Raw genomic sequence first — 20,700 nt, forward strand, 5'->3', positions numbered from 1 at the left:
CTGTTCTCTCTGCTACCGCACGGCAAGCGGTACCAACACACCAAGACTGGAACCAACAGGATCCTGAACAGCTTCTACCCCCGAGCCACAGACTGTTCTCTCTGCTACCGCACGGCAAGCGGTACCAACACACCAAGACTGGAACCAACAGGATCCTGAACAGCTTCTACCCCCGAGCCACAGACTGTTCTCTCTGCTACCGCACGGCAAGCGGTACCAACAGGATCCTGAACAGCTTCTACCCCCGAGCCATAAGACTTTTAAACAAGACCGCTAAAGAGCTAATGAAATGACCACCAGGACTACCTGTATTGACCCATTTTTAGGTCCCTCTCTTGTACTGACTACATGCACACACACTGGACTTTACCAACACACACACACACACTGGACTTTACCAACACACACACACACTGGACTTTACCAACACACACACACACACACTAGACTTTACCAACACACACACACACACACACTGGACTTTACCAACACACACACACACACACTAGACTTTACCAACACACACACACACACACACTGGACTTTACCAACACACACACACACACACTGGACTTTACCAACACACACACACACACACTGGACTTTACCAACACACACACACACACTGGACTTTACCAACACACACACACATACTGGACTTTACCAACACACACACACACACTGGACTTTACCAACACACACACACACACACTGGACTTTACCAACACACACACACACACACTGGACTTTACCAACACACACACACACTGGACTTTACCAACACACACACACATACTGGACTTTACCAACACACACACACACTGGACTTTACCAACACACACACACATACTGGACTTTACCAACACACACACACACACTGGACTTTACCAACACACACACACACTGGACTTTACCAACACACACACACATACTGGACTTTACCAACACACACACACACATACTGACACTGACACCCCAACACACACACACACACACACACTGGACTTTACCAACACACACACACATACTGACACTGACACCCCAACACACACACTGGACTTTACCAACACACTCACACATACTGGACTTTACCAACACACACACACATACTGACACTGCCACCCCAACACACACACACACACACTGGACTTTACCAACACACTCACACACACTGGACTTTACCAACACACACACACACACACACACACTGGACTTTACCAACACACACACACATACTGACACTGACACCCCAACACACACACACACACACTGGACTTTACCAACACACTCACACATACTTACACTGACACCCCAACACACACACACACACACACATACTGACACTGACACCCCAACACACACACACACACACTGGACTTTACCAACACACACACACATACTGACACTGACACCCCAACACACTCACACACACTGGACTTTACCAACACACACACACATACTGACACTGACACCCCAACACACACACACACACTGGACTTTACCAACACACTCACACATACTTACACTGACACCCCAACACACACACACACACACACACACACTGGACTTTACCAACACACTCACACATACTTACACTGACATCCCAACACACACAGACACAGACACAGACTCACTCTCACACACAGACAGACCACAGACACAGACACACTCACACTCTCACACACACACACACACCGACACACACACACACACACACACCGCCAAACAGCTTATGCTGGGATGTTCTTAGGCTTTAGGAGGTGGGCTGGTCCCACTCATATCATATCTTTGGTAGACAACAGGGGTAGACTAACAGTGAAATGCTTACTTTATTTGTTTATTTTTTATTTTACCTTTATTTAACTAGGCAAGTCAGTTAAGAACAAATTCTTATTTTCAATGACGGCCTAGGAACAGTGTGTTACCTGTCTCGTTCAGGGGCAGAACGACAGATCTGTACTCTTTTCCAACAATGCAGAGTTAAAGATAAAATCAAATATTGTGACAGTGAATAACAAATAAAAATAACAAGTAAAATAACATGGCTATCTATATACAGGAAGTAGAAAATAACATGGCTATCTATATACAGGAAGTAGAAAATAACATGGCTATCTATATACAGAAAGTAGAAAATAACATGGCTATCTATATACAGGAAGTAGAAAATAACATGGCTATCTATATACAGGAAGTAGAAAATAACATGGCTATCTATATACAGGAAGTAGAAATAACATGGCTATCTACATACAGGAAGTAGAAAATAACATGGCTATCTATATGTCACGCCCTGACCATAGTTTACTTTGTATTTTCTATGTTTTGATTGGTCAGGGTGTGATCTGAGTGGGTATTCTATGTTTCATGTCTTGTTTGTCTATTTCTATGTTCAGCCTGATATGGTTCTCAGTCAGAGGCAGGTGTTCGTCATTGTCTCTGATTGGGAACCATATTTAGGTAGCCTGGGTTTCACTGTGTGTTTGTGGGTGATTGTTCCTGTCTATGTGTTTTCACCAGATAGGCTGTTTAGGTTTTCGTTACGTTCATCACGTTCTTTATTTTGTAGTGTTTGCATTGATTCGTGTTTTACGTTTGTTCATTAAAACATGGATCGCAATCTACACGCTGCATTTTGGTCCGACTCTCCTTCGCATCAAGAAAACCGTTACAGAATCACCCACCACCAACGGACCAAGCAGCGTGTCAACAGGCAGCAACAGCAGCGTAAGGAGGAATGGACATGGGAGGACGTTTTGGATGGCAAGGGCTGTTACACTTGGGAGGAGATACTGGCTGGAAGAGATCGCCTCCCATGGGAACAGGTGGAGGCACTTAGGAGAGCTGAGGCAGCCGGAGAGAATAGCCGGCGATATGAGGGAACACGGCTGGCAAGGAAGCCCGAGAGGCAGCCCCAAAAATTTCTTGGGGGGGGGCTAACAGGGAGTATGGCTATGCCAGGTAGGAGACCTGAGCAGACTCCCTGTGCTTACCGGGGGGCTGGAGAGACCGGACAGGCACCGTGTTATGCAGTGGTGCGCACGGTGTCTCCAGTGCGGGTGCATAGCCCGGTGCGGTATATTCCAGCTCCGCGTGTCTGCCGGGCTAGATTGAGCGTCGAGCCTAATGCCATGAAGCCGGCTCTACGCAGCTGGTCCCCAGTGCGTCTCCTTGGGCCGGCTTACATGGCACCAGCCTTGCGCTCGGTGTCTCCGGTTCGCCTGCATAGCCCAGTGCGGGCTATTCCACCTCGCCGCACTGGCAGGGCGACCGTGAGCATTCAACCAGGTAAGGTTGGGCAGGCTCGGTGCTCAAGAGCTCCAGTGCGCCTGCACGGCCCGGTTTTTCCAGTACCACCTCCACACCCCAGCCCTCCGGTAGCAGCTCCCCGCACCAGGCTTCCTGTGCGTGTCCTTGGCCCAGTACCACCAGTGCCAGTACCACGCATCAGGCCTACAGTGCGCCTCGCCTGTCCAGCGCTGTCAGAGCTTTCCGCCTCTACAGCGCTGCCGGAGTCTCCCGCCTGTTCAGAACTGTCAGTTAGCATAGAGCTGCCAGTTAGCATAGAGCTGCCAGTTAGCTTAGAGCTGCCAGTCTGCAAGGAGCTGCCAGTCTGCAAGGAGCTGCCAGTCTGCATGGAGCTGCCAGTCTGCATAGAGCTGCCAGTCTGCATGGAGCTGCCAGTCTGCAAGGAGCCGCCAGAGCTGCCTGTCTGCAGGATGCCGCCAAAGCTGCCAGTCTGCAAGGAGCCGCCAGAGCTGCCAGTCTGCAAGGAGCCGCCAGAGCTGCCAGTTAGCATGGAGCAGCCAGGGCCGCCAGTCAGCATGGAGCAGCCAGGGCCGCCAGTCAGCATGGAGCAGCCAGGGCCGCCAGTCAGCATGGAGCAGCCAGGGCCGCCAGTCAGCATGGAGCAGCCAGTCAGCATGGAGCAGCCAGTCAGCATGGAGCAGCCAGTCAGCATGGAGCAGCCAGAGCAGCCAGTCAGCATGGAGCAGCCAGAGCTGCCAGTCAGCATGGAGCAGCCAGTCAGCATGGAGCAGCCAGTCAGCATGGAGCAGCCAGAGCTACCAGTCATCATGGAGCAGCCAGTCAGCATGGAGCAGCCAGAGCTGCCAGTCGACCAGACTCTTCCAGAGCTGCCAGTCGACCAGACTCTTCCAGAGCTGCCAGTCGACCAGACTCTTCCAGATCTGCCAGTCGTCCAGACTCTTCCAGATCTGCCAGTCGTCCAGACTCTTCCAGATCTGCCAGTCGTCCAGACTCTCTCAGATCTGCCAGTCGTCCAGACTCTCTCAGATCTGCCAGTCGTCCAGATTCTCCCAGATCCGCCAGTCGACCAGATTCTCCCAGATCCGCCAGTCGACCAGATTCTCCCAGATCCGCCAGTCGACCAGATTCTCCCAGATCCGCCAGTCGACCAGATTCTCCCAGATCCGCCAGTCGACCAGATTCTCCCAGATCCGCCAGTCGACCAGATTCTCCCAGATCCGCCAGTCGACCAGATTCTCCCAGATCTGCTAGTCGACCAGGATCTGCTGAAACCGCCAGCCAGCCAGGTTCTGGTAGTTTCTGCTACCTGCCTGGGCTTCCTCTCAGTGCTGAGCTTCTTCTCAGTGCTGAGCTTCCTCTCAGTGCTGAGCTACCCATCTGTCCCGAGTTACCTCTGTCCCGAGCTGTCCCTCTGTCCCATGTTATCATTGTGGTGGGTAACCTATTTAGGGACGTTTAGGAGGGGGATTAAAACTGTCATGGAGTGGGGTCCACGTCCAGCGCCAGAGCCGCCACCGCGGACAGATGCCCACCCAGACCCTCCCCTATAGGTTCAGGTTTTGCGGCCGGAGTCCGCACCTTGGGGGGGGGGTACTGTCACGCCCTGACCATAGTTTACTTTGTATTTTCTATGTTTTGATTGGTCAGGGTGTGATCTGAGTGGGTATTCTATGTTTCATGTCTTGTTTGTCTATTTCTATGTTCAGCCTGATATGGTTCTCAGTCAGAGGCAGGTGTTCGTCATTGTCTCTGATTGGGAACCATATTTAGGTAGCCTGGGTTTCACTGTGTGTTTGTGGGTGATTGTTCCTGTCTATGTGTTTTCACCAGATAGGCTGTTTAGGTTTTCGTTACGTTCATCACGTTCTTTATTTTGTAGTGTTTGCATTGATTCGTGTTTTACGTTTGTTCATTAAAACATGGATCGCAATCTACACGCTGCATTTTGGTCCGACTCTCCTTCGCATCAAGAAAACCGTTACACTATATACAGGAAGTCGAAAATAACATGGCTATCTATATACAGGAAGTAGAAAATAACATGGCTATCTATATACAGAAAGTAGAAAATAACATGGCTATCTACATACAGGAAGTAGAAAATAACATGGCTATCTATATACAGGGAGTAGAAAATAACATGGTTATCTATATACAGGAAGTAGAAAATAACATGGCTATCTATATACAGAAAGTAGAAAATAACATGGCTATCTATATACAGGAAGTAGAAAATAACATGGCTATCTATATACAGGAAGTAGAAAATAACATGGCTATCTATATACAGGAAGTAGAAAATAACATGGCTATCTATATACAGGAAGTAGAAAATAACATGGCTATATACAGGGAGTATCAGTACTGTGTGTGAATGTGTGTGTGTGGCGTCAGTATGCATGTGTGTGCATGTTATGTGTGTATGGGATATGAGGAAAGGGAGGGTAAAGTGGATATCTACTCAGTTGCACAGCTGAATTCATTCAACCGAAATGTGTCTTCCACATTTAATCCAACCCCTTTGAATCAGTAGTGTGTGTGTGCGTGCGTGTGTGTTTGTCTGCGTCTGTCTGTCTGTGGTGGTTTTCACCCTTAGGGGGGAGTGTGAGCAGAAATTCCTGTGAAGTGGAGGAAAGTTGTCTTTTAATTTGCCCTGAGTGGGCGGTAATAACCCTCTGATCCATAACTCCTGCAGTATTACAGACACGACAGCCGTACAACCACCCACCTTAACGGGACCCACGTCACTACCTCTGACTGAACCAACTGCTCATAACTCCTGTCTGAATGGTTCCGTTCCAAATGGCATACTATTCCCTATATAGTGCACTACTTTAGACCAGAGCCCCATTCCCTATATAGTGCACTACTTTAGACCAGAGCCCCATTCCCTATAGAGTGCACTACTTTAGACCAGAGCCACATTCCCTATATAGTGCACTACTTTTGACCGGGGCCCTATTCCCTATAGAGTGCACTACTTTTGACCGGAGCCCCATTCCCTATAGAGTGCACTACTTTAGACCAGAGCCACATTCCCTATATAGTGCACTACTTTTGACCAGGGCCCTATTCCCTATAGAGTGCACTACTTTTGACCGGGGCCCCATTCCCTATAGAGTGCACTACTTTAGACCAGAGCCACATTCCCTATATAGTGCACTACTTTTGACCGGGGCCCTATTCCCTATAGAGTGCACTACTTTTGACTTGAGCCCTGGTATGAAGGCTCTTTGCCCCGTCGCACCCCTCAACATGACATGCTAATTGAAGTGATGTAATATTATGCCATGGAGAGAGAGAGAGAGAGAGAGAGAGGAGGCTGCCCGCTGGGAGCTAGGCTGACTATAATAGAAGGCATTGAGAATAAGACACAGCCAAAGTTCCCCGGAGGGCTTAAAGCTGCAATCAGCAGTTGAAACTAGAACAAAGTGTACTCCCCGCCACGGTTTTGCTAAAAATCTGAAGGATGGAGTTGGAGAAATTTAACCACTCTCAAATTCATAGACAGAGCTATGGATGCAAGGACTGACCATCCATTATATTCTGAAGGGGTACGACAGTTGAACTAAGCTCATGAGGCATTTATAAGTTATAATCTTCAATAATCAATGGGTGCATATCATTCATTTATCTGTAAGTAACAACTGCAGATTTCCCATTTAAGGCTGTTATAGCCTCCCCAGCATGCAGCCCAGCGAGGCTGTTATAACCTCTTCAATATGTAGCTCAGCCAGGATGTTATAACCTGTCTAACATGCAGCCCAGCGAGGCTGTTATAACCTCTTCAATACGTAGCCCAGTCAGGCTGTTATAACCTGTCTAACATGCAGCCCAGCAAGGCTGTTATAACCTCTTCAATATATACAGCCCAGTCAGGCTGTTACCTCCCCAGTGTGTAGCTCAGCCAGTCTGTTACCTCCCCAGTGTACAGCCCAGCCAGTCTGTTACCTCCCCAGTGTGCAGCCCAGCCAGTCTGTTACCTCCCCAGTGTGCAGCCCAGCCAGTCTGTTACCTCCCCAGTGTACAGCCCAGCCAGTCTGTTACCTCCCCAGTGTACAGCCCAGCCAGTCTGTTACCTCCCCAGTGTGTAGCCCAGCCAGTCTGTTACCTCCCCAGTGTACAGCCCAGCCAGTCTGTTACCTCCCCAGTGTACAGCCCAGCCAGTCTGTTACCTCCCCAGTGTGTAGCCCAGCCAGTCTGTTACCTCCCCAGTGTGTAGCACAGCCAGTCTGTTACCTCCCCAGTGTGTAGCCTAGCCAGTCTGTTACCTCCCCAGTGTGTAGCCCAGCCAGTCTGTTACCTCCCCAGTGTGTAGCACAGCCAGTCTGTTACCTCCCCAGTGTGTAGCCTAGCCAGTCTGTTACCTCCCCAGTGTACAGCCCAGCCAGTCTGTTACCTCCCCAGTGTGTAGCCCAGCCAGTCTGTTACCTCCCCAGTGTGTAGCCTAGCCAGTCTGTTACCTCCCCAGTGTGTAGCCCAGCCAGTCTGTTACCTCCCCAGCGTACAGCCCAGCCAGTTTGTTACCTCCCCAGCATGCATCCCAGCCAGTCTGTTACCTCTCCAGCATGCATCCCAGCCAGGGGAATAACCACAGCACTGTCCCAGTGCCAGATATGACAGAAACAACAACAACTAAAATCTGCAACTTCATGCACATCAACATGTCTTTGCAAAGGCCTTTGAATGTTTACTTAATGACTGCAGATCACAGTGAGTTTAGTTCTGCTGGTGTGTGGTAGAGAGAGCACTTCATCTACAGGCAGAGGGACAGGTATGACACAACACTGTCCTTCTGACAACCTGGACCTGCCAGACAGACTGACACCACACCCCAGTCTGTGTCCTTGTCTAAATTAAGTATGGGCAAACCTTCCCCTTCAGTCACCAGCTCTTAGGCCAGGCTTTACCAAATCTGTACACGTTTCTAGGAGTGGAAAAACATGACTTGCAAACATACAAAATAAATGCTAGAAAACAACCTTGAGATTTTGGCTACAAATCTTAATTTCGATCATTAAATCTTTCATTTCAATAAGTTGCATTTTATGGAGCACCAGTCCCCAAAATGATGTCTGAATCATGAAGGAGTTAATTGATTTGTCCTCCTGGGGCAGCATTAGAGGAACGTCTAATCACAACTGATCCCAACTGTAGACCATCTATTGACCATCTGATATACAAACTTCTCAACCTGTGTTAAAGAGTCATGTATTTTAATTATAATAGACTATTATCAAATTATTATTATTATTAGCATTATTTTCAGTATCCAAATCATTATAATCATTAGCCACATTCTTATAATTATTATTACTTTTGTATCATTTTATCCAAGAAAGCACATAGGAAAACATTTAAAAATACAAGTGTTTCGTTTCTTACCTGAATGTTGTTCAGTTTGTGATCTGAGGAGCTGTATATCTCACATTCCTCCATCGCTCTTCGGAGGAAAGCGTTCACAACAAAACTGTCTCCTACAAATCGGGGGGGAATTATAATGAATATCAATGATATTAACTTGTGTCTAGATAATAAGATAATGTAAGGTTTAAAACAAGGTTTAATGCGTTATTTCTAAAGGATGATAGAGGGTTATCCTCACCTTCGGGGTTCTCTCTACGTTTGCCCGCTTTAGATCACAGCACAATATGGAAATTCAAAGGAGAAATTCGTTACCATGTGAACAAAATATTCATCAATGATCAATCAGTATGGAATACTCATATAAAAATGTTTATAAGAGATATATCTTACCATGTTTGGACTGAAGTTTCCCCATTTCCACGTCCCTTTTTCCTTGATTAATGAACAGCTCTTTACCAATCCGTCATGGATAACCCAGTCTGCTGGTCAACATTGTCACATTGTGTCCACGTTTTTGCAAGAAAATAGTCCAATTTAACTTTCTCCAAGCGCATTCAAAATAACCAATATACACACATGTTTTATTTTGCTGTACAGAAACAACGCTCTTTCTCTCAAAACAAATCCCGAGAGAAGGGAGACTATAGTCGACTTGCACTTTAGCGTCAGACAAGCCAACTGACTGACTGAATGGAAGAATGTGTGTCCGTCTGGCGGTAGCGTAGCGCAGAGCAGGAGGCGCTCAACTCAATCTAAGTAGTAGGCATGGCTGTAGGTACATCCTCAAAGTGTCTGATAAATACCGTCCCCTGTTGGACTGATTTCAAACAGGTATTTACTTTTGCTGCTGATTTTGTTCCAGTATAACAACAAAAAACAAATTAAAAAAATTACACCTGTTTTGCAGATGTTATTGCGGGTGTAGCGAAATGCTTGTGTTTCTAGCTCTAACAGACCTGTAATACCTAAGAGTAATATCTAACAATTTCACAACAATACACACAAATCTAAAGTAAATGGACGGAATTAAGAATGTATAAATAGCGGGTGAGAAATGTCAGAGCGACACAGACTAAGATACAGTAGAACAGGCGTAATGCTGGTAGTGCTGGTGAGTTACCGCTGCTCTGGTATCCACTAGTTCTTCCAGGCTGTATGTAATAACACCAAACACATTCTGGCCTAATAATGTAAGAAATAACACACAAAAAAACGAAATACTGCAAAAGATAGTATATTTAGATATTAGGCCATGTTTGTGTCCATACTGTTGAATCAGCATCGGTGAGCTCTTCTAACTTGACAATTTCCTAATGTTTCAATATCAAAGCCTGCTAGTATAAAACAAAGATAGTGATAACTAACTTTCTCTTATTCATTTGGGGGTCTAATATAAAAAGAGAGTATGATGTCTGTCAGAATGTAATGTTAGCCTTTGTGTCAGACTCTATCCTCAACATCTGCATTATCAACAGTGCTTGACTTGGGCACATCGGAGCTGAGTACCGGTACCTATTTCAGTCCAAATCATGCACTGATTATCAAAGTCTACGTCCCCAATAGCACACTAGAATTATTTTTCCTGGAAATTGCCGAAGTTGAATTTCATTGAATTCTACATCAGGCATCAATGAGCGTTTGGATCAGGAAAGTGTCTTCTCACAACCTCTACAAGCCAGAATGCTGAATTAAATTATATTTTAACGTACTTTACCGGTTGTACTCCGTGCAGTTGGTCCTTCGCCAGTAGGAATGTGATACAATATATGCACAGAAAAGTATAATTAAACAACTTTCCAAAACACCGGTGATGCGTTCAGATTTCTATTACCTGAAGCATGCGCAGAACCATGTAAACATGTGCACCAGCTCGGCAGTAGTCTGTCTATACATGGGTTGCGCGCATGTAGTTTCATCTTGTGCGCTTGCTTCAGGTGATGAAATCTGAATGCACTACCAGCACTTTGAAAAGTAGATTGAAAGATACTTTCCTGTGGATATATTGTCTCACATTGCTACCTGCAAATAACGACCAACCACATGGACAACCGGTTGAGGAAGTGAAAATATAATTTGGCTTGTAGAGGTTGTGAGAGGACACTTTCCTGATCCAACTGCTCATTCATGCCTGATGTAGAATTCAATAACATTCACCATCAGGTTTCCAGGCTACCTATTCCCTATAGCAGGATATTCAACTCTGACCCTATGAGGTTCGGAAGCCTGCTGGTGATCTGTTCTACCAGATCATTAATTGCACCCAACCGGTGTCCCAGTCTAAATCAGTTCCTGATTAGAGGGGAATCACCCAACTGGTGTCCCAGTCTAAATCAGTTCCTGATTAGAGGGGAGCAATGATAAAAGGCGGGGGAACTGGCTTCGAGGTCCAGAGTTGAATCTGACCACTACTTTTGACCAGGATCTACATAGGAACTATGGTGCCATCTGGGATATGCACAAAGGTCTTTGTTTCCTCCAAATACAAACAACAACCAACCTTCTATAAGAAGACCCATTGTTCTCTAAACAGAAGCAAGGTAACATTCTGAAAATAGGCCTCAAATATCCATCAGTCGCGTCCCTTTTGAAGCGTAGCTGTTAGTTTATTCTGGTGGAGTTAAACAAGTCTCTAGTCACATGACCAACATTAGATGTTACCTTCTGCTCCAGGTGTCAACTTCAACATGACATGATGTCCTTCAATCACATGATGGTGTCTTACAAACATCCACAACCATCCTACCTGTCCGATGTTGATTTAGGACCTGGACAGTTAAGATGTTTAGAATGCAGTACACATCCTTCTTCTATCAATCAAAGGATGTCACACTCACACACACACACACACACACACACACACACACACACACACACACTGGACACACTGGACTGCCACAGTGTGACATCACAGCAGCAAGATTTGTGACCTGTTGCCACAAGAAAAGGGCAACCAGTGAAGAACAAACACCATTGTAAATACAACCCATATTGATCTTTATTTATGTTCCTTTTTGTACTTTAACTAATTGCACTTTGTTATAACACTGTACATAGCCAGAATGACATCTGAAAGGTCTCTGTAATCTATCTATCTCTTATAATGTTTATTTTTTATTGTTTATTTCACTTTTCTTTATTATCTTATTCACTTGATTTGGCAACGTAAACATATGTTTCCCATGACAATAAAACCCTTATATTGAAATGAATTGAATAGAGTGAGAGAGAGAGAGAGGGAAGGGGGAGAGAGAGAGAGACAGAGAGAGAGACAGAGAGAGCGAGACAGAGACAGAGAGACAGAGAGAGAGGGGGAAGGGGGAGAGAGAGAGAGAGAGAGAGAGAGAGAGAGAGAGAGAAGGGGGAGAGAGAGAGAGACAGAGAGAGAGACAGAGAGAGCGAGACAGAGACAGAGAGACAGAGAGAGAGAGAGGGGAGAGAGAGAGAGAGAGAGAGAGAGAGAGAGAGAGAGAGGGGAGAGAGAGAGAGAGAGAGAGGGAAGGGAGAGAGAGAGAGAGAGAGAGAGAGAGAGGGGGAAGGGGAGAGAGAGAGAGAGAGAGAGAGAGAGAGAGAGAGAGGGGGGGAAGGGAGAGAGAGAGAGAGAGAGAGAGAGGGAGAGAGAGAGGGAGAGAGAGAGAGAGAGAGAGAGAGAGAGAGAGAGGGAAGGGAGAGAGAGAGAGAGAGAGAAAGAGGGAAGAGAGAGAGAGAGAGAGAGAGAGAGAGAGAGAGAGAGTGAGAGAGAGGGAGGGAATGTGAGCGAGAGGGAGAGAGAGAGAGGGTGAGAGAGAGGGAAGGTGAGAGAGGGGGATGGTGAGAGAGAGAGTGTGAGAGAGAGGGAGGGTGAGAGAAAGAAAGAGAGAGAGAGAAGAGAAAGGGAGGGTGAGACAGAGAGAGGAGAGAGAAAGACTCAACATCAACCAAGCTCTGTCTTGCATAACATAAATTCCTAGTGACATTCAACTTCCAATCCAAACAAATTAAACTGAATTACCGTACAGGAAAACAAAACCAAGACGGAAGAAAATCTAAAGCTGGCATCAGAACACAAGACAATGGAAAACAGCCTTCGTTCTAGCTGCAATTAATCAGTCTGATGACATGTTAATAGTTGGACATGTTGACAGTTCTAAAGCATGCTTGATCATGAAGACATTGTTTTGTCTTCTGACTACCTCCCAACAACCATTGAAGTCTGCCTGTGTTTACATAGCCGCTACGACGCACTGCCCATTCTGCATCTATCAGTACCAGCCAACATCCAGACTCACATCTCCCATTCTGCATCTATCAGTACCAGCCAACATCCAGACTCACATCTCCCATTCTGCATCTATCAGTACCAGCCAACATCCAGACTCACATCTCCCATTCTGCATCTCTCAGTACCAGCCAACATCCAGACTCACATCTCCCATTCTGCATCTATCAGTACCAGCCAACATCCAGACTCACATCTCCCATTCTGCATCTATCAGTACCAGCCAACATCCAGACTCACATCTCCCATTCTGCATCTATCAGTACCAGCCAACATCCAGACTCACATCTCCCATTCTGCATCTATCAGTACCAGCCAACATCCACTCACATCTCCCATTCTGCATCTATCAGTACCAGCCAACATCCACTCACATCTCCCATTCTGCATCTATCAGTACCAGCCAACATCCAGACTCACATCTCCCATTCTGCATCTATCAGTACCAGCCAACATCCAGACTCACATCTCCCATTCTGCATCTATCAGTACCAGCCAACATCCAGACTCACATCTCCCATTCTGCATCTATCAGTACCAGCCAACATCCAGACTCACATCTCCCATTCTGCATCTATCAGTACCAGCCAACATCCAGACTCACATCTCCCATTCTGCATCTATCAGCACCAGCCAACATCCAGACTCACATCTCCCATTCTGCATCTATCAGTACCAGCCAACATCCAGACTCACATCTCCCATTCTGCATCTATCAGTACCAGCCAACATCCAGACTCACATCTCCCATTCTGCATCTATCAATACCAGCCAACATCCAGACTCACATCTCCCATTCTGCATCTATCAGTACCAGCCAACATCCAGACTCACATCTCCCATTCTGCATCTATCAGTACCAGCCAACATCCAGACTCACATCTCCCATTCTGCATCTATCAGTACCAGCCAACGTCCAGACTCACATCTCCCATTCTGCATCTATCAGTACCAGCCAACATCCAGACTCACATCTCCCATTCTGCATCTATCAGTACCAGCCAACATCCAGACTCACATCTCCCATTCTGCATCTCTCAGTACCAGCCAACATCCAGACTCACATCTCCCATTCTGCATCTATCAGTACCAGCCAACATCCAGACTCACATCTCCCATTCTGCATCTATCAGTACCAGCCAACATCCAGACTCACATCTCCCATTCTGCATCTATCAGTACCAGCCAACATCCAGACTCACATCTCCCATTCTGCATCTATCAGTACCAGCCAACATCCAGACTCACATCTCCCATTCTGCATCTATCAGTACCAGCCAACATCCAGACTCACATCTCCCATTCTGCATCTATCAGTACCAGCCAACATCCACTCACATCTCCCATTCTGCATCTATCAGTACCAGCCAACATCCAGACTCACATCTCCCATTCTGCATCTATCAGTACCAGCCAACATCCAGACTCACATCTCCCATTCTGTATCTATCAGTACCAGCCAACATCCAGACTCACATCTCCCATTCTGCATCTATCAGTACCAGCCAACATCCAGACTCACATCTCCCATTCTGCATCTATCAGTACCAGCCAACATCCAGACTCACATCTCCCATTCTGCATCTATCAGTACCAGCCAACATCCACTCACATCTCCCATTTTGCATCTATCAGTACCAGCCAACATCCAGACTCACATCTCCCATTCTGCATCTATCAGTACCAGCCAACATCCAGACTCACATCTCCCATTCTGCATCTATCAGTACCAGCCAACATCCACTCACATCTCCCATTTTGCATCTATCAGTACCAGCCAACATCCAGACTCACATCTCCCATTCTGCATCTATCAGTACCAGCCAACATCCAGACTCACATCTCCCATTCTGCATCTATCAGTACCAGCCAATATCCAGACTCACATCTCCCATAAGGACTTAGTCCTTCAGCGTCCTACATAGAGTTGCAAAATTCAGATTATTTCCCAAAATTCCCTGTTTTTTCAGAAATCACAGTTAGTAAGCAGGAAACCCTGAATCCTCCAACCAAGATTTCTGGAAAACTTCTAGGAATTTGGGAACATTACTGGAATTTTGCAACCCTGATCGTGCACCGCAGATCCCCCCCCCCCTCAAGTTTCCACCAATGGTGTTATTATTACTTCAAGTGTAAAAGATGATCATGTTTCCTTCTTGTGTCTTCTGAGTGGCAGCCCACAGGTGCAGTCTGGGAAATAACCAAATGAAAATATATGAACGGAATATCAATTGATATGAATTTAAATATTTGACCTGTAAAATATGAAAATAAAATGAAAGGTTAAACCAATGGCTTCCCCCGACTGTATTAAGATACGATCCTCCTAACACCCACCAACGGGACTGTAGTCAGACAGGGAGCTGGCCAGCTACACGGGGAGTGGTGGCTGCTGGGATATGGTGGGATGAGAGGCTTTGCTGTCTCTACATCTTTCTCTCATTCTCCGCACACACACACACGCACGCACACACGCGCGCGCGCACACACACACGCACAGGCTGACAGAGGGAGGCTCTGTCTCAGATCACTCTCGGGGGTTGACAGACATTTGCACAGCAGCTCATTGATGGCAACTCTCTTTGATCCTTGTTGCAGCGCCCAATTACCATGGTCTCTCTCCCTAATGCCCACCTATTCCCTGTATAGAGCACTACTTTTGACCAGGGCCCATAGGGTTCTGGACGAAAGTAGTGCACTTCATAGTTAATAGCAGAGATGCACGATTTATCGGTAAGCATATCGGAATCAGCTGATATTTGCTAAAAATGACAACATCGGTATCGGCCCGATGTCTAGTTTAAAGCCGATGTGCAAAACCGATGTCAAAGCTGACATGCATACCTATATAACGTAGGTAGATGAGGTACATACCTATATAACGTAGGTAGATGAGGTACATACCTATATAACGTAGGTAGATGACGTAATGACGCAACGAAACCTATTTAGCTATTATTTAACTAGGCAAGTCAGTCAAGAACAAATTCTTATTGACAATGAAGGCCGACCCCGACCAAACCCGGACGACGCTGGGCCAAATGTGCGCCGCCCTATTGGGACTCCCAATCACGGCCGGATGTGATGCAGCCTGGAACCAGGGACGGCAGGTATCTCTCTCCTCTCCGCTCGTTAGAAGGTATCTCTCTCCTCTCTTCTCTTTTGAAGGTATCTCTCTCCTCTCCTCTCTTTAGAAGGTATCTCTCTCATCTCCTCTCTTTAGAAGGTATGTCTCTCCTCTCCTCTCTTTAGAAGTTATCTCTCTCCTCTCTTCTCTTTAGAAGGTATCTCTCTCCTCTCGTCTTCTCTCTTTAGAAGGTATCTCTCTCCTCTCCTCTTCTCTCTTTAGAAGGTATCTCTCTCCTCTCCTCTCCTCTCCTCTCCTCTCCTCTCCTTACAAGGTATCTCTCTCCTCTCTTCTCTTTAGAAGGTATCTCTCTCCTCTCCTCTCTTTAGAAGGTATCTCTCCTCTCTTATCTTTAGAAGGCATCTCTCTCCTCTCCTCTCTTTAGAAGGTATCTCTCTCCTCTCCTCTCTTTAGAAGGTATCTCTCTCCTCTCCTCTCCTCTCTTTAGAAGGTATCTCTCTCCTCTCCTCTCTTTAGAAGGTATCTCTCTCCTCTCTTCTCTTTAGAAGGTATCTCTCTCCTCTCCTCTCTTTAGAAGGTATCTCTCCTCTCTTATCTTTAGAAGGTATCTCTCTCCTCTTCTCTCTTTAGAAGGTATCTCTCTCCTCTCCTCTCTTTACAAGGTATCTCTCTCGTCTCCTCTCGTTACAAGGTATCTCTCTCCTCGTTCCTGTCCTCATCTCTCTGCTCCCCTCTCCTTCTCTCCTCTCTCTTGTCCTGATATTACCATCCCCCACTCACAATTCACTCATCTAACAGGCTTTTTAAATGGATGATAATTGGACGTTCATCTCCCATTATGTGAGATGTTACCTCTGTGTTACAGAGATAAACGGGATGTGAAACCACCCACAGTCGTCTATATACTACAGCAGATAACTGTTTTATAACCAATCCCTGACATCATGAAAATGGTGGTAGGCAGAGGTAGTGGTGTCTGTTATCTTTTATAAATTTCCTTTGTCTGTTTTCCAAATGGCACCCTATTCCCTATAGTGAATTCTTTTTGATTAGCTCTGCCATTTGGGACTAAGCCGCTGTCTCATTAAGATGAAAAGGCAGGCGCGTTGTCAAAGCTGCTTCTGTAGATGAGAGGAATGAAGGATGAAACAAGAACCAACCCACTAGCTGCTCTCTCTGCATCCCAAACGGCACCCTATATAACATAGCCCACTATGGGTCCCTGGTCAAAAGTAGTGCATTACATAGGGAATATGATGCCCCATTTGGGACACAAACAGGCTTTAGGGATTCTTATTAAGAATTCTTCCAGAGGATGTGGATGATTATCAGGGTTTGTTCGGTCAGTTAGTTTTCAGGGGACATTTAAGACACCTTTCAGGACGCAGACTAATAAAAGGCCATTTCTGCACTAGAAAGCACACTCAATGGGAACATCTCCACAGAACTAAATGTTTTTTAGTCAGGAACTAGGCTTAGTCGGAGTCCAGGAAACCGACCCTTCAAGTCTGAATACAATGTAACGGGGTGGATATACAGGTTGAGCTGCCTCTTCCTAAAGCCATGTCAGCCTTAAACAAAACCCATGGCAGTTCATTACCAGCTGTGAATGGATAATGAATGAATGGCTGCATCCCAAATGGCATTTTATTCCCTATAGTGCACTACAGTATGCATAGGCCCTGGTCAAAAGTAGTGCACTACATAGGGAATAGGTGTGCCATTTCTGACACACATACTCTTTGTTTTATTTGAAGAAGCTTCCAGCAACAATCTGTTGTAATGCATAAACCAATGTTGTAGTCATCTCACAATCAGAACAAAAAGGATTTGTCAGCGAATGTTTTTAACAAACCTCAAACAACAAATCAAACCGTCCTGTCCGTTCCCCTGCAGTAAACGTGTCTCCACCCACACTGATTTACTATTGGCACTGGTCCTGATATTCCATTGCTTTCGGCCATGTAGCTGATCAACGGTTGACAGGATAAACACACGGCTGTTTGTTTAGTTTGGAGTTTTCAAACCGCTTTAGAACAGTGATGAAACGGTGCAACAATAAGGCTCTAGAATCTCTCTCCGTCTTGATTGCAGTTCAGCAGCTGCCTGATTTCTGGAGCGACTACAGAGGAGAGAGAAGAGGGCCTTCAGACAGTGCAATTATGGTTTCATTTATCAAGCCCGTTTCTGCCACACACACGTGTGTGTGTGTGTGTGTGTGGCAGAAATGGGCGTGATAAATAAAACCATAATTACACTGTCTGAAGGCCCTTTTCTCACACACACACACACACACTTCTGCCCCCTAGCTTTACCTCTGACGACTTTATAATCGTTAATCAGATTAGTTTAAGGGTGATGGGATGCAGGTGTAAGTCTCTGTTACATTTCCACTGAGGCCTGACGTTGTGAAACAGGTACAGTATATGAATGTAATTACAAACGGTGTGTTGAGTTAAAGACAGTTGTAACCAGTATATTACAACACTAATGTGTCTGAGGAATATGACAGGTAGAAAGAAACAGAAGAGTTGGGCCTTTTTAAACTAAACAACATGTACTGCACTACTTCTGATCAGACCCCCATAGGCTCTGGTAGTGCACTACGTAGGGAATAGGGTACGATTTGGGACGCATCCCCCAGATGAACCTTTGAAGTGGAGTTGAAGCATGTTGCCCAACGACAAACAAAGAGCTCATTGTCTGAGGCCTGTAGGCTGCAGCTCACATGTAAACCAGCACAGTATTCACAGAATGCAAAACATGCAACATACGGAGAATGGGTAGAAATACCAGTCTGTACATGGAAAAACCATGTTAGAGATATGTGCCCCCAAATGACAGCCTATAGTACAGTATACCCTATTCCCTATATAGTACAGTATACCCTATTCCCTATATATTACAGTATACCCTATTCCCTATATAGTACAGTATACCCTATTCCCTATATATTACAGTATACCCTATAGTGCAGTATACCCTATTCCCTATAGTGCAGTATACCCTATTCCCTATATAGTACAGTATACCCTATTCCCTATATAGTACAGTATACCCTATACCCTATAGTGCAGTATACCCTATTCCCTATAGTGCAGTATACCCTATTCCCTATATAGTGCAGTGTACCCTATTCCCTGTATAGTGCAGTATACCCTATTCCCTATAGTGCAGTGTACCCTATTCCCTGTATAGTGCAGTATACCCTATTCCCTGTATAGTACAGTATACCCTATTCCCTGTATAGTACAGTATACCCTATTCCCTGTATATTACAGTATACCCTATTCCCTGTATAGTACAGTATACCCTATTCCCTCTATAGTACAGTATACCCTATACCCTATAGTGCAGTGTACCCTATTCCCTGTATAGTACAGTATACCCTATTCCCTGTAGTGCAGTATACCCTATTCCCTGTATAGTACAGTATACCCTATTCCCTATATAGTACAGTATACCCTATTCCCTGTAGTGCAGTGTACCCTATTCCCTGTAGTGCAGTATACCCTATTCCCTGTAGTGCAGTATACCCTATTTCCTATAGAGTGCACTATATAGGGAATAGTGTGCCATCAGGAAAGCAGCAGAGATAACAAGGTATCCAGACTGGTCTTTAGGTCATACAGTAAACTACAGCATTGTTATGATCAGTTATCAGTGAGCTGTACAACAGGAAGTTACTGTAACTCAGCATCAGGTGATAATGTTCTGCTGTACCAATCAGAAAGGTTTGTGTTCAAATGATCAGTAGTCGGTTTAATTGAAATTCTCCTTGTTGAATTTCTGCAGAGCTATGGCCCCATATTAAAAAATGTATATAGATGTTAGATATCAGTTACAAACAGAAGGCCATTACAGGGTTGGAGGAGAACTGTTATTCCGCCACCGAGTGGTAGAACAGTGGAACTCCACTGGACATTGGGTTCTACAAGACACATTTTCCCCCTTCACACTTTAAAGGGGAATTTCACCCTGGGGGAATCTGGGCTTGTATTCATCAGGAGGAAGGCAGGTCTGGGCTCATTCAGAAACAGAGGGTTATATTCATTAGTGTACCAAAAAAAACAGTTTTGCAACAGAATCTTTGACATCACATTGTAGATTAGAGCACTTGGGGGATAACGCTTCCGTTGCAAAACGTTTTGCTACAGTGTGCTCTAATGAATACGACCTGTTAGCCAATCATGATGAAATCACATGTCTATCGTGTGGGCAGTGTATTTGACAAACTCAACATGAGTCAAAGGGTGTTTTAAAGAGTTGAATAATCCCATGTTTTATATATAAATAAACAAGGTCAGTTATGAACATGTGTATCCTGAGTTTAAATGAAGAGACCATATGATGGCAGCACACAATACATGGAACATTCTGGAGTATCAAAAAAAAACATCCACGGGATTAGAAATTAATTCAGAATTTGTACATTTCCATTGAAGAGCTCCTATTTGGGTACATTTGCATTCATTTACAATAGCAGAAAGGCTGTGTTTCTAATAGCACCTATTGAAACGTATAGGAAACAGCAAGCTCACATAGAAAACATCAGACAAGCAGACAGAGTAATGAATACATGTGCTGTAAACAACATATCGCACCCTAATTCCCTCATATCACTACGCTTGACCATAGCCCTATGGGTCCCGGCCCAAAGTAGTGCAATGCATAGGGTGCCATTCGGGACACGCCGTCTTGGGTTAGGAAATTAAAGCCG

General features: G+C 45.5%; 1 long non-coding RNA gene across 1 annotated transcript in view; it reads right to left on the reverse strand.

Moving 5' to 3' along the window:
• The window catches only part of LOC139394715 (uncharacterized), a 63,808-nt gene extending 54,513 nt beyond the window's left edge, over window positions 1-9,295 (reverse strand). Inside the window, exons 1-3 of the long non-coding RNA XR_011629845.1 lie at window positions 9,028-9,295; window positions 8,876-8,902; window positions 8,656-8,747 (exon numbers count right to left, since the gene is read on the reverse strand). This is a non-coding gene — a long non-coding RNA (uncharacterized lncRNA). The remainder of the gene's footprint in view (window positions 1-8,655; window positions 8,748-8,875; window positions 8,903-9,027) is intronic.
• Between the last annotated feature and the right edge of the window lie 11,405 nt (window positions 9,296-20,700).

The sequence above is a fragment of the Oncorhynchus clarkii genome, unplaced genomic scaffold, assembly GCF_045791955.1.
Source record: "Oncorhynchus clarkii lewisi isolate Uvic-CL-2024 unplaced genomic scaffold, UVic_Ocla_1.0 unplaced_contig_10520_pilon_pilon, whole genome shotgun sequence".
NCBI lineage: Eukaryota > Metazoa > Chordata > Actinopteri > Salmoniformes > Salmonidae > Oncorhynchus > Oncorhynchus clarkii.